Genomic DNA, 14,515 nt, shown 5'->3' with positions numbered 1-14,515 from the left:
AGCCTATGGGTAGGGGTAGAGCTCAAAGAAAGCCTGGAGTTTCAGCAGTTTGTCTCCAGACTGGCTTGAGCAAGGGTTCCAGTCTGGCCAGTGGCAGCACCAACAGCAATGAGGAAAGTCGGTGGTGGGTCCCCTTTACATTTCACACAGGACAGAAATTAGGGACTGAGACACAATGTAAGGGCTGTGCAAAGCTGTAAGTTGCAGAGGCGGTCTCTCCAGGTGCAGAAGTACTCATAAATGTCTAGATAGAAGCTCTGGGAATGTGAAAAGGTCACTGCCTTCAGTTATACTCTTGGTTATTTTTTCCCCTTCTTCTCCCCACCCCCCACCCCCTTTATGTTTTTTACCTGGAGTCCTGGAGTTTTCTGATTTGGTTTCATTTTGTAAAGCAGATTTCCCTTTCTAGGAATTACATTAACTCTACCTTCAGCCTGCTGTGTCGCTATTCATTATTACATATTTGGTGAGCAGTGAGCAGGAAAAAAATTGAGAAATTATTAGAGGCTGTTCAGAGTTGGAACTGTTGCGATGGTCATTAGAAGGAAAATGTGGCATTTTGTCTTTGAAGTTTGTCAGAATGAGGCCAGAGACAAGTGAGCAATAATGAGGCTCTTGAAACCAGTCTGCAGGTGCGTAGTGGTAAAATAATAGGCAGGTGCAGAGAGCAAGTCTTTAATCAGTCTTGGCAGGGATCTTGTTCAGGGTCTGCTCTGTTTGGCTTCTGTGCAAAGGAGAAAATTCAGTGGCAAAGGACTCAAATGCAAACTGCAACTTATGCACCACAGAAGATTCAGGGTTTTTTTCTGTTTTCTTTTCAATGCACTACTGTCTATAGAAAGCTGAAATCTTGTTCCTTGTAGCACGAATAAATCAGTATGGATCCTTGTCCTTCTGAGGATAGCTGGCTGTAATCTAGAGATGACTACATGTCAACATTTTCCATGAATACTGCAACTTTAAAAAAAAAAAAAAACCACAACATTTTCAGAGAAATTTGCTTTAGCAACAGTTGTGATTTATTTTGGGTTCCTTACCAGTAAGTATTTGAGCAGGTGTGCTAACGTTTGTGTCTCATTCAGTGGCTATGCAAGGTCCTAGACAGCTTTGGAAATTATTGGGAAGAAGGTAATTCTGACATCACAAAATGTCAGTGTTTTTGTTTCACGAGTGTATACCAAATTAGGACAAAGGTTAAAAATATTGGTATCATCTGTGCTCTGCAAAAAGTGGGGGAAAAAGTAGGCAGCAAGAAAAGATTGCGTCCTGTCATGGCAGATGTATGGGAACAAAGCATACAACTGATCCAGAACTGCATTTTCGACAAAGCATCTTTGTGTCTGAGGATGCACGTCTGATTCCTGACCCAAAGCAAGCAGCAGATCATCCTGACCTCCCCAGCAGAGCTGTCCCACCTCTTTCAGTCTGTCCTCTGAAAAATGTTAACCCTCTCTCTTTCCCCTCTCAACTGCTCCCTTTCACCCTGGATAAAAATCCAGTTTCAAACAAGGAAAAGTTTAGTTTGAAACCAGGGCAATGAGGAAATGAAGATTAACTCAAAACCATAAGTTCCTGTGCCAAAAATTCAGAACACGCTGAAAAAAACTATACCTATAGCTTGTGTGTCCAGCCAAAACTAACCATCCCAGCTCTACGGCTGAATTTCAGTGACCACAGTCCAGACATAGTGGCTGTGGTGAACTTTCAGATGATAACTACTTTTAGCTATTACCAATTGCAAAAATGTAATTAGTATGTACTCATTTTAAGACAACTGCAAGTCACCTGTTGACAGTTTGTAAAGGGATAAATGATGAATTGCTCTATTCAGTTACTCAGCCCAACCTCTGTAGCGCTTTGCAGCCTGCTGCCTTCCAGCAGCAAACCTGGAGCCTCTGCTGCAGCAGCGAATTGTGTTTGTTGACCTGAAGGTCCAGAGGCAGGACCTATGAAGGATGATGTGCAAAAGTTTGTCATGTATATACCACTGTCACAAAGCCCATCTGTGGATGCTTTCCATTTACATCTTTTTTTTCCCATGAGTCCACAAGTTTTCGTTAGTGTAGCTCCGTAGTTCAGCTATTCAGGACTCCCTTGATCTTGACTCCCCTACACTCCTTGGTGACCTGACAACACTAGGGCTTTTAAACCAGACGTTTTCCCTTCCTCGCTCACCTGTGGGCATCTTCAGTGTACTTTAAATAGGATGTCATGATGGCTTGTGGGTTCTGTGCAGTTTCTTGCCATGGGGCATGACTGGGGTTGAACCCCCCACAGCTTGCTTTGAAGCAGCACTCAGGACCCAGAACTTTCACAGTGGCTAAGAGACTGACTTAACTGGCAACCTCTCAGGTACTCGGGTGTGAACTTTCTCTCTGCTGTGTTTACTTTGAGGAGGGCATACTGCAAGCTGGGGCAAAACTAATGTGGCTATCTGATCGACGAGAAGATCTACAGCTCTACACCCATCCGTATGGGCATGGAACTCACCACATGCCCTGCACGGGGGATTCTTGGAGCTGCTGTGAATTGGTCTCAGCGGCAGGTAGTTCAGACCCCCTACATCTTTAAGCCCAAAGGGCACTGCAAGAATCTTCTGTGTGGTCTAGCCTCTACGACATTATTAGTAGGGGTTATACTTGTCCTGCTGGCTTGTTTGCAGTAAGAGCTGTGTGGTCTTCGAAGTGCTCTTTGAAGTTAATGCAGTCACGAGGACGCAATTAAGATGAGCTCAGAAAGGCTGATTTCAGGTGGAGCTAGAACATTCGGGAGTGTAACTGGTCTCGGTGCTTGCTGCATAGATCATGCACAAAACCCAAACACAGATAAATTACAGTTGTGCCTGAAAAGCAGTGTGTAAAACTATTTTAGTAGAGATTAAATTTCTGTTAGCAAGCACCTCTCAGGGGCAGAGCAGTAAAAGCTTGGAGTACTACAGCCAAACTGTACCGGGCTGGTATGTGCTTGCTGTGCTTTTGGGGTAAGCAAAGGAGTGTGAATATCCAGCAAAGCTGGTATCTACAATCTTTCACTACTTTTCATTTCTCCACATTCAGCTAGTTAGGCTGTAATACATGTTTTGAGATCCCTACTCTGCTCCAGAATTTCTGGAAGGTCATTCATGTTCTCCATGTCTCAGTATTTCATATTCAATAAGGATATCAGCACCACAGTGGGCCAGAAATTCTGAGGTGCTCACACTAAGGTTATGTGAGCTACAGAAATGCTAAATACTTCGGTTTGTATTGGTTTTCTGTTGCTAAGGTGAATGTAATAAGTCATTTTAATATACCAAATTTAAGTATATGGTAAATAATAACCACTCTCCAAAAGAAAACTGCCGGTAGAGCCATCTTGTTGAGGGCTCTCAATTATCCCTACTGCTCTGTCCTGATACTATATCATGCCTCATAGACCCCCTTAGATCAAAGTATTTTTTTGCCAAACTTAGAGAAGGGGAAACTGGGATGTCTGAAGAAAGGTAAAAGGTGTGTGTGTAGCAAAGGGATAAGCAGAAGCTATTTGCTAGCAAGGTTTGATTATAGCGTCAGAAAGGAAGGCACTTTATTCCAAGAATAGTATTGTAAGGATGCTAGTGCTGCAGTTGCAGGCAGTCAAACACTTGAAGGGATTAAGATAAAATGGGTTTGCATGACACACTTTCTGCAGACAAGCAAAAGGAAAGAGAAAAGTTAGCAGCGACTCTTGAACCTTGCCAGTGCGCAAAGAAGTTGCAAACAAGGGGAAAAACACTTCTATAGATATACCATGCAGATTTAGTAGGGCTCGTCACTGGTCAAAAATACACAACTCAGACTCCATTAGGTTTCTGAACAGTGTTTACAAGGGTAACTTCCAGAGTCTACAAAGATGACCTTTCCTATGAAAGTGAACATCCAACATTTTCCTCCATTGCTACTTGTCTCTAATTTGTCTGACGAACCTTCTTTTTAAAGGCTGCCTCTCTTACCATGCTGTACAGAGCATTTTGAGTGTGGAAAGTAATTTTTTTCTTTGTAAGTGCAAAGTGAAAGCTTCTATGATAGATTGCTTTGTAAGGCAACTCCAAGAATTGACAGCGAGTATTAATAAAACATGCATAATTGATATTAGCATAACTGTAAAGCCAAGTAATATTAGCAGTATCAGTGCTGGAACAGTTCCATCACATGCTCTTTACATCTTCGTTTATCTCTTTCAGGTGATCTCAAAGGAGAATGCTCAGGGGGAATTCAGGGACCAGAGAGTTAAATGGTTGTAGTTTTATAGTCTTTATCAGACCATCAAGGCTGTAATCGAAAGATAGGAGTTATCATCTCCAAGAGTTTTGTCATCTCAATCAACCTTCAAAGGAAAATCATTGCAAGAGAGCCTCTGGTAAGTCTATGAATTAATCCAGATTTGGAGAATGTTATATAATTTGTGTTATGTTAACACTTGCAAGTTCTGGTCATGGAAAAGGAATTTTCTGTGATAAATACTCTAAGAAAGCAAAATGAAAATAATTTTTCCCAAACCAACCCAACCAACCAACCCAAGAAGATGTTGTGTTATCTAGGCCATTTCCCATATGTGTTTGTTGCACAGCATGATTACAGTAAGCTCATATGATGTGTAGAGTCATCCTCATCTTTGCAGGGAGCTAGAAACTCTGGAAATTGGGATTATCCCAGGCTTTTCCTGTGGAAGAGAAGAGAATGTGCACATCAGCATGCATCTAGGTGGTTTGATTCAAAGGGAAGCGGTCACTGGGACTAGAGATGATTGGTCATTAGGAACGTCTGTCTTTAACCTTTCCTGACAACATGTACTAAGTGCTGTTACGTGACAAATACTCATTGTGGACCCTAGTACAATAACCATTAATCTGTAGATTTAATTCATTCCCATCTGTTTATCTAATTTAGTGGGAAGTGGTCGGAAAGATATTAGAAAGAGGACTATGGCCCAGTTTCCATGGTCCTTGCAACCCAGGCCATTAATGTTGTACTGGAGCAGTTTTGGAAATCCAGTCCTTTCTCAGCTGCAGAGTTCAGAGCTGAGTTGGTGAGACTGTGTCCCTGGTTGTCTAAAATAGAACATGAGCTAATTCAAGTTGTGGCCAGCAACAGCAGAGAGGGAAGAAGGCAGTTCAAAGGATCAGTCCTGCTCAAGTGTTATCTGTGATTATGTACTACATCCCCTGTATTAGCCATCCGAAACAGATGTTTGCTCCTATTGGAACTGTTCACGTTGATAGCGAGGTTTCTGTGGGAGCATGCTTACTGTGCACTCGGCCGGGTATTGCACATCTGGTCAAGGTCTTGAGCTTTATTTCTCTTTCGCCTGATTTGGGACTTCAGAAGCATATACTCAGTATTAAGCCAAGGGCTGCCTTTGTTCCATGAGGCTGCCCCAGCTGGAACATGTTGCTGGTTGACACAGTCAGATCTTATATTGAGACTATTATATTCTTTGGCATATTACACTGCGTTTACATCTTTTAATTCACCCCAGTAGACAGATGGGTTATTTTAAGAACCATGTGTAAGAGCTTTCATTAAAACCATTACAGGACACCAGATGGAGATGCAGAACAGACAGCAACAGGGCTGCTTTGCTACCATGTTGGACTTGTGAAATATTCAGAAGTGTATAGCTCTTCTTGCCACTCAACTTGTCTGCTTTCCTGCGTCGTGGTGGCCCAAACACTTCTGGGTTTGAGTTATATTTCTATGAACGAGTTGCCACTTTTTGCCAAGCAGGCAATATGTATCTGGATTTCCTTGTCTGAGTTTTCCAGTTTACGTCATTTCTGAATTACACTTGCTATGGCAAATATTATTTTGGCAGGGGTGTTTTATGACAAAGAAATATCAAATGAAATGGAAACAAAAGGTTAACTCTTAAGTTTTGCCTTTAAGTAAACAAACAAGAAAGAATTGAATGAGAATTCTCAGTGTCAGAGTAAATTAAGAGACAAGAAACAGTATCACTGAGGTGTTCTCAAGTATGCTAGCATCTTCAGTACACTAGAGTCTAGAGGTAGAGCCAATGGTCTTAAAAAGATAAATGACAGAGGGTTATGTTTCAGAAAGGAAGTAGATTAGTGGATCTAGTAAATCTTGACCTCTTTGATTTAGATGTTTAACTGAAATGGATTCAGAAATCTCTGATCCGTACAGTTTGACCTGCAAGTCTTGTGAACTAGATTCTTCTGTTAGGTGTTCCTCCTGCCACAACAGTTACTGAAAGAGTGCCAAAATCTCTGTGACATTAGTTGCGGGTTGTTTGTTTGTTGTTGGTTTTTTGTTTGTTTGTTTGTTTTAATTTATGAGTCTAACGTCTGCCAGATTGAATGCAATAATTAATAAAAACATAATAGTATTTGTAATGATACTTGTGCTGTATAATAGAATTCCTAAAAAAAGGAGGCTTGAAATTTGAGTGGTTCAGCATTCATTGGAACTGGAATTCTGTAATATTCTTTTAGCTGAATTTCTGTTCTTGGAATAGGGGTGAAATACTGACATTCCTAAAGTCAGAATATCCCAGGGTTTTTTTGTTGGCATGACTGAAAAGTAACGCATTTTCAATCCTATGAGCATTAAACTGTATTTAGCCTTATGTATTTAGGGGCATGCCATGTGTTAAAGCAGCTTGAGAGTCTGGTCAAAGCATTCTTTCCTCTAAGTGTGGTTCACTGGCTGGTTCCCACTCTACGTTCCCACACCCAACTGATTCATGAGATACCTAACATCAGTTAACCATCCCTGTGTAGCCTCATGAGAGGCAAAGTGCTCTGTGGATTCTGGTCTGGTAGGAAGAGGCATATTTAAATACCTATTATATATCTTCAATTCAATAAATCAGTGGACTTTCAGGTTATAGATTTAAATGAAAATCTGTAGTGCATTTCAGAAGCTGAATACTGAACTGTGTATCTTTTTCTAAACACTCAGCCAGCTCTAGCAGTCACTGATTTTGCCCATCAGATTGTTTTGACTGTTTGTATAACTCTAGATGCTCTCTCCTTGCTCCATTATCTGAAATTCCTGTCTTCAGACTAGTCCTGACAGTGTGAACTGAGAGAGTCCCAGCTGCACTCTCCCCAGGAGCACATCAGTGGAGACCTGCATCCACAGGAGTGAGCCTGTAAACACAAAGGCTAGCACGCCAACCTTACCTCCCAGTGAACTTTGCCATTTGCTAATTTATCTGTTCTAAGTTTTCTCTTGCGTTTGCCTTTTTCTGTGATTTCTTCCTGTAGAGCCTGTGTGGGCTGGCTTCTAGTTCCCATTCAGTGAAATCTTCTAATACAGCGGTTTCACCTCCAGCTTTGAACATAAATCAGCAGAAAAGTCCCACAGCTTCCTTGTGTTCTGTTAGGGGAAGGAAGGAGAAATAGTGCAGATATTGAGCTAATGCTATCAAGCTGCCTAAAGTGAGTGAAGAGATTGATAAGAGAAAGCATTGTATTTATAGTTTCTGGCATACAGCACAAGCCCTATTTGAATTCTTCAGAAATTAATATCAGATGACTTAGGAACTTCTGGCGTATTTGAATCTTAAGTGGTTACAGACAGTTTTGCTCAGACTTCCCTTCAGTTGTTGTATGTGCTATTTCTTTCTATTCATTTAAAGACAGGTTGGGAGAGTCTACAAATTCTTGTGAGAATGGAAAAAACCCTGCTCTCACTGAGGCTGAATGGCAACAGGGACACAGATCCTACCTCTGATCAGTGGTAGCTTCTCTTCTATGCCTGTGTATGTGTCTGTCTAAGTGTGTTCAGAGAGATTTAATTTATCTATGTGACTGTTCAGTCTGATACTGCCTTTGCTTTCCAAATGTGCAAGACTGACCTTGCTGCCATTGTGTATGATGTGTGCATTGTAGGCAAGTGGTTAGGGAAAGGGTGAAGATCAAATTAATGTAGTTCTTGACTTCCAAAATGGGTGATTTTGTGAAACACCTCAACAAATAGTTTAAAAAGACTAGAGAAAATGAAAAATGTAAAATAAAGATTACTTTTAGAAAATATAAGGCATTGTTATCATCAGAGCACCACAAAAGGCATGGTAGAAAGGTACCCCAAGATGACTGTCAGTAGGTAAATGGGTTAAAAAAAAGAAATGCCTAGGCACAAAGTAGAGGACAGCAGGTGCCAGTGCATTTCCCATGAGGATGGGAAAGGTGTGTTTCCTCTTAGACCCAGCTGTGTACTGCCATGAACATGACTCAGTGGTTGGGCCCACTCGCTCCATCACAGTGAGAACAGCTCAGGGAGTCTTTCCTTCCTTTTTCTGGTTTCGATTGCCTGCATTCGGGCTGAGAGCTGAGCCTGCACCCCAATGGGCAGATGCCCTCTCAGCTGGGTGTTTTGGACATGAAACCTCTTCCCCTTCTGCTCCGCTTCCACCCAGCAGAGGTCTGCCCAACCAGCCTTCCCAAGAGCTTACAGGGCAGTTCAGTGCACTTTGCTGTGCCCCTGCACTACCGGAGCAGGACTTGTGAAACATGAGGATGTGCAGCAAGCCAGACCTGCGGCCAGGTCAGCACACCAACCTGGCTGACTTCTGAGAGTCCAGCCCCTGCTGCTGTGCTGCCTGTGCTACAGGATAAACCTGAGCTTCTCCAAGCACCTACATGTGTGTGCAGGAGCAGCCTGGCTCAGACCGACATTTCACCAGGCTTCCTGGCGAACCTCCACCATGCTCCAGCTGCAGCTGGTGCAGCAGCTTGGCCTGCAGCCTGCCAGCAAGCAGACAGTCCAAGAGGCTGGGAGAACTCCGGGAGCCTCGGCAGCCGGGGAGAAAGTAGGTTGAAATCACATATGGCTGGGCAACTGCTGCAGCAGGGACCACCCGCCTCCAGACAGGGCAGGGAAGCCTTCCCAGCCACCCACTCCGTGGCCTCACTGGGCTGCCACAGTTTCCAACCCTGGCTTTGGCAAAGGATGCTCCTCCGCCTGTTCATTGCGGTTATGGGTTGGGTCATCTGTAGAAGGAGCAGCGTTTTTCAATTTCCCTGAGGTCTCTTGAGTCCTAAGGGGGTAATAACTCATTGGGATGGTTGAAGCTTGACAGGGACCTGGAGGTTTATTGCTGTAATTCCCTGGCAGTATCTTTCACCCTTGGGGCAGGACAAGTAGGAGTTTCTCCCACAACAGGAGTCAGAAATCTTCTCCTACAGGAAACACCCAGGCCAAGAGGCCTCTATCCCAGCTAGTTCTTTTGGAGCAACAGAGTTCTCATTATTTTTTTTTTTTTAAGGGAATCTCTAGGCTCAGTAAGAAAGAGATCTGGTAAGTGGATTTCTTGCTTGCGGGCTCTCATAGCTGTATCATTAGCATTGCCACTGATCAAAAGATCAGATGCAAATGCAAATAGAAGTAAACAAGTTAATAGAACTTTGTGTTTAGAAATAACGATGGTTGGGGAAATCCCCCTCTATTCTTAATCATCAACCCAAAACGATTTTGAGGCTGATACTCCTTGACATTGAGTCAGTGTTATCTTGACGCAAAGGCAGAGAGAATAGAAGGTTGCTTTGTGGGAGTATTTTATATCCATTTTGGGCTGTTATGACTGATGATGAGTAACTACAGGATCAGGATGTCTTACCCTATTTTATGGAAATACTGATCTCGTTCTCTTAAAAGTTAATTATTGACATACATGATTTTACTATATTACGCAAATGCTTTTACTATAAGTGCAGCTTTTATGTTATGGTGAAATTAGCTATAAATATATTGCATCTTACATGGTTTCAAAGAAAGCTCTAATGTCCTGATGGAAACCAACTCTGTCCTCGGCAAGGCTTCTGTTTCTGCACAATATGTTCTTCATTATTATCACACTCAAGGGTGTTTTCTCATGCAGCTAAGAAAATGTTCTCTGTGAAATAATCTGTAGAGAAAGAGGAAGCCTTTTCTCAGGCGCTAAAGTGCAGGCTTTACACAGGTGTGGGCAAGTACACAGTATACTGAAGACTGTCAGAACTGTAGGATGAGGTTCTATGTATCATAATGAATACTGTTGTTCGGACATCGTTTTTGGAGTATTCTGGTTTCTGGTTGCTTGCTTTTGTGCATTCAAGTCTTCTTTTACTGTTGTCTGTTGGTTCAATATATGCTACAGCTAAGAGGCCCAAGTCGTGTAGGGACCTGCAGACCTTAGAGCTGAATCCTGTTGCTGTTCTTGGTGACTTTAACTGTGACAAGACATATCCTTACTGCTCTGGTGTGTAATCCCTGTTGGAAGCTGTGGGGCACAGTGCCCAAATCGTACATGGTTAGTAACTTAAAACATTCCTAAATACTGTATGGACATCAGAAGAAATCATCTCTGTTCAACACGTTCCTTCAGTTTCTCTTAACAAGAGTATTAATATAATCCATGTTAAGAGCATGGTGAAAGTTATTTGGCTTTCTTGTTAGCCTGTGTACATAAATCTGTGTATAACCTGCAGCAGAAATACAAATTGTTTGCAGTATACATTAAAATACATGTAACTATTATGCATTTTTAAACTGTTGTGCAAAATATATATTATTTATTTATATGTATATCTATGGGGGGGGGGGAGTGAGTGCGTGTATGCATTTTTACTAGGAAGTTACCCTTCGATGTTTATGTGTGTTCAGCGGGTTGAATGAAACACCCATGGAAGCTTGCCAGCTATGCTGACGCAAGCTCCAGGCTCATCCTATAAACATTTACGCTCCTGAGTAACTTCAGTCACGTACAAACACTGGGATGAGAGAGACCTCATGGGTCACTGATTCCAGTCCTGTGGTATGACAGGCAAGGCTCATAACTCTTCTCATAAAATGGCTAAGCTTTATTGTAAAGCTTTCTGAGTTTTCACCTGCCATCCTTTCTGCTGGAAAGCTATTTCATTATCTTGTTCAGTTGATAGCTAAAAAGTCTTCCCTCATCTTCAGCCTCAGGTTAGTCATGGACAGTTTCTACCACTTTGTTCTTATGTCAATATTGTAAGTACTTCTTCTTCCTCCCTGATGTTTACCCAATGAGACCAGTCGTGCAGCTGAAGTTATTTATGTGCATTTGCAGCTTTGGGTCCTTAGAGGTGCATGTCCACATGTATTTTACTTACAGATAAACAAGCAGAATGACTTTACAAGCCAAACCTGTCAGACTGATTAAAACAAAGCAGGATCCTGAAGTAAATGGGTCTCATGTTGATAAGGACTGTTTTTGAAACAATTGGCATGCAGCTATTTCTGGACAACTGCAGCCAGCTAGCTTTGGTGCTCTGTGATTTCTACAAGGACAAGTCTCTTGCTCACGTAAAACACAGGGTGCCAAGGCCAGTATGGAGCTGTTCATCGTGAAAGAGGTTATTTGAGTCTATCCCTTATTTTCCTAGCAATAAATTACATGTAAGCTGGCAGAACCATTCATTTCCACTTCGAGTCTGAACTGAAGGGATGTTTGCACTTTGGTATTCTTCACTCCAGCGCTGCACTGAACATGCCATGTTGGTATTCATCCTCAGCTATTTAACTTTGCAAAGTTGCTTTTTCCTTCCTTTAGGACACTGCAATTTCTGTATCTTCTAGAACTGAGACAGGTAGGATTTGGAAAATTGATTTACAGTCAAACATGTTTGCTGGGAGCAAGGTGGGATGGGCTACGGAAGAGCTGGACCCCCTTTCCACTCCTTCCCCTGTTTGCTCACTCACAGGCAGCAGCCCACACAGGCAGGCTCCTGCATCTTGTAGCACTCTGAACAAGGCAGGGAGGAAGGTAGACACTGTATTTCATATGAATTGGCCACCCAACTTTTCTGTCCCTTCTCTGAGGGTTACAGTGATGTGAGCTGATAGAGCAAGGAATGACATGGGAGGGAGAAAGGGGTCTGAAGTGTTACAGGCAGGGGAGTAAAAGCTGCCATGGGAGATCATACACACATTGAAATAGCATCAGCTAACAGACTTAGCAAGGAAACCAACAACTGAATGGGATACATCTTTCTGAGGATGCTCTTCATAAAGCAGGCTTGATTTGCCATTTTCTAGCTTGTGTCTAACACCTGGAAAGACTAGGTCTTACTCAAAAAGTCTGCTGCACTAGCACATTTAGTTGGCATTAAATAACTCAGTATTAAAAAGAAATTCCTAATACACCAAATAATTTTAAAAGACTGGAAACTGAGCTGAAAAGTAACGTGAACAGAAAGCTCTTTTGCTATAAGAGGATTGAGAAAAGAAACTTCCTAATAGCTAGCTGTACTTCGTGCTGGTTGCCCAGATTAAACTGTGAGAACTCAGAAGCAGAAAGTTGCTGGTGGTACAGTGGTACTGAAGGTTGCATTTTGGACTGCACTACAATATACCTGAAATAACCCCTCGATAGATGAAATAAGTTTTTTGCAGGAATGCTGGTTTTGTAGACCTACTCTCTGTAGCTCTAGTAGAAAGTTCTTGGCAGCCTTGTGTTGCAATGCCAGGTGATTTGTGCAGCAACTTGTAACAGCAGTTAAGCAATGAAATCAGGTGCCCTTCCTCGAGGCTACAGATGAATCACTGAATTGCAGGGAGGGAAATGAGATTGGGAGTAGAGTGGGTACACACCAGTGAAGAAAGGAGATGGGAGAAGCTGGGATGGACAGTAATCATTGAGCCCAGAGAATGTGTCTCGATGTTTTTGTTTAAGTAAAATGTAACTAGAGGTAACTGGAAGATAAAGTTCAGGATCCTACATCAGTATTGTTTGGGCAGGTGTCCCCTGAGGGTAGCTTAGTGGATGGGTATCAGTGGAGTTGCACTGACATAACGTTTTGTATGGTCAGAAGGGAGCCTCAGATCTGTTTCCCTCCTGGTTACCTGCTCTCTAGATGGAGCTTCCTTTGTCACCTACCTGGAACTTCCCAATGTTCATAGTTTAAGTAACCTGAATAAAATTAAATTATGTCACCGCAAGTGTTGGTAGTATGTATTCACAAGGGTTTCTCACAACCTATTCTTACGCACAGCTAGGGAACATAGAAAACATCCACTGTATTTTTCCTCCACATGCTTACATAGTCTGAGTTTTCCTGGCAGATCACACAGAGGTTTTCAAGTGAAATGTGACCTGTTTTGTAGCTTCACAGCATAAGATTCACAGGATGGGATATTTTAAACCTGTTTTGTAGTCATACTGCATTGTCAAGTGGTTGTGACACACTTCATAAATCCCGCCCTGCTGACACTCTGACAATGATCCTTGATGTGATAAAACAAGCAGTACAGCCTCAGGCAATGAAGTAGGAGGATGGAGGCTGGACCTGAACATGGGTCTGAATTTTCTAATCGATGCCTAAAGTTATGCCTCCAAGCACATCTTTGTACACTTTTGTTGAGTTACAGCTTCGGAGTGTGAAGGGTCTACATTCCCTGTTTGGGAAATGTGTGTGAGAATTGTTTCACTTTCAATTAAAATGCCACCACCAACGGCAATAGAAGCACTGAACAAAAGAATGAAATATGAGGTGATTGCCTAGACTGAGATTTTCTCAGAAAAATGGCTAACAACTTTATTTTGTCCAACCCTGCTCCAATGTGCCTTCCCACTGTGAGCAAGTGATTTGTTACATGTTTCTACTGATGGAGTACAAATCCAGAGCCTGGCGCTGTAAATGTTTTAGCCAGGTGTTCGGTCAGGTTTGACATACCTAGGAAGGACAATGCCGCCTCCTGCGATCTGCCAGGCAGTTACATGGGCATTTCTTTAATCCTCCTGTCCTTGCTTGGTTGGTAAGATCTGGTTACATCAAACCTGGAAATCTTCTGGCCCATCAGTATTTGTAATGAATAGACATAGGATCTTTGAAGTGTGAATAATTGTAGAAATATACGGATGTCCTTTTTTATGGTTACTGTGTTTCTTACCTAGGTGAACTCCATGCTTATTTCCTACTAGTTTCTAGTGGAAAAAACTGTTTGCTTCTTGGTTTTGTTAGCACTTGCACTTTTGTCCATTGTACCTGATAACATTTCTTTGAGTAGTTTCAGTTCCTACATGCTGAAATGAGAAATCCATATAAGGCAAGAATGATGAACATTTTTTGTAATTAAATGACTAACATTTATGCTCTTGAGTCCATGTTCAGCACTGTATTTAGGCTCAAATATTGAATCACCTTCCCATTGATTTGAATATTGAGTTTGATACCAAAACATGCCCCAAAAATCTTAAGCATTCAACACTTCTTGAAAGCTCAATAAAAATCACAGGTTTTCTGTCAAAATAAATTCCAGTATCAGTTAGGGGAAAAAAAAAAAACATTTAAGAGAGAAATTATGAAGTAACCTTAATACCCTTCAGCTAGGCCTGTGAAGTTGCATGCCTTTTAGCTAAAACATTGTCAAACAGGTCTTCATTACCAAGGTTTTGCTCTTTGCTATGAGTTAAAAGTTTTTTCCAGTGGTTCCAAAGGTAGCTGTCTTCATCTTATGTTCTTTGTACTGGTGTCACATCCCAGCCCTGTGTTCTCCTTTAAACATCATCAGACATTAGGCCCCGG

The 14,515-nt window shown here is 42.0% G+C and overlaps 1 long non-coding RNA gene across 1 annotated transcript in view; it reads left to right on the top strand.

The window, feature by feature from the left end:
- LOC119156360 overlaps positions 1 to 14,515 on the top strand; it is a 366,829-nt gene that overhangs the window by 191,080 nt on the left and 161,234 nt on the right. The window contains exon 4 of the long non-coding RNA XR_005107087.1: positions 4,202 to 4,377. This is a non-coding gene — a long non-coding RNA (uncharacterized LOC119156360). The remainder of the gene's footprint in view (positions 1 to 4,201; positions 4,378 to 14,515) is intronic.

Source organism: Falco rusticolus, chromosome 12 (assembly GCF_015220075.1).
Source record: "Falco rusticolus isolate bFalRus1 chromosome 12, bFalRus1.pri, whole genome shotgun sequence".
Classification (NCBI taxonomy): domain Eukaryota; kingdom Metazoa; phylum Chordata; class Aves; order Falconiformes; family Falconidae; genus Falco; species Falco rusticolus.
This window is presented reverse-complemented; position numbering and strand designations above follow the sequence as displayed.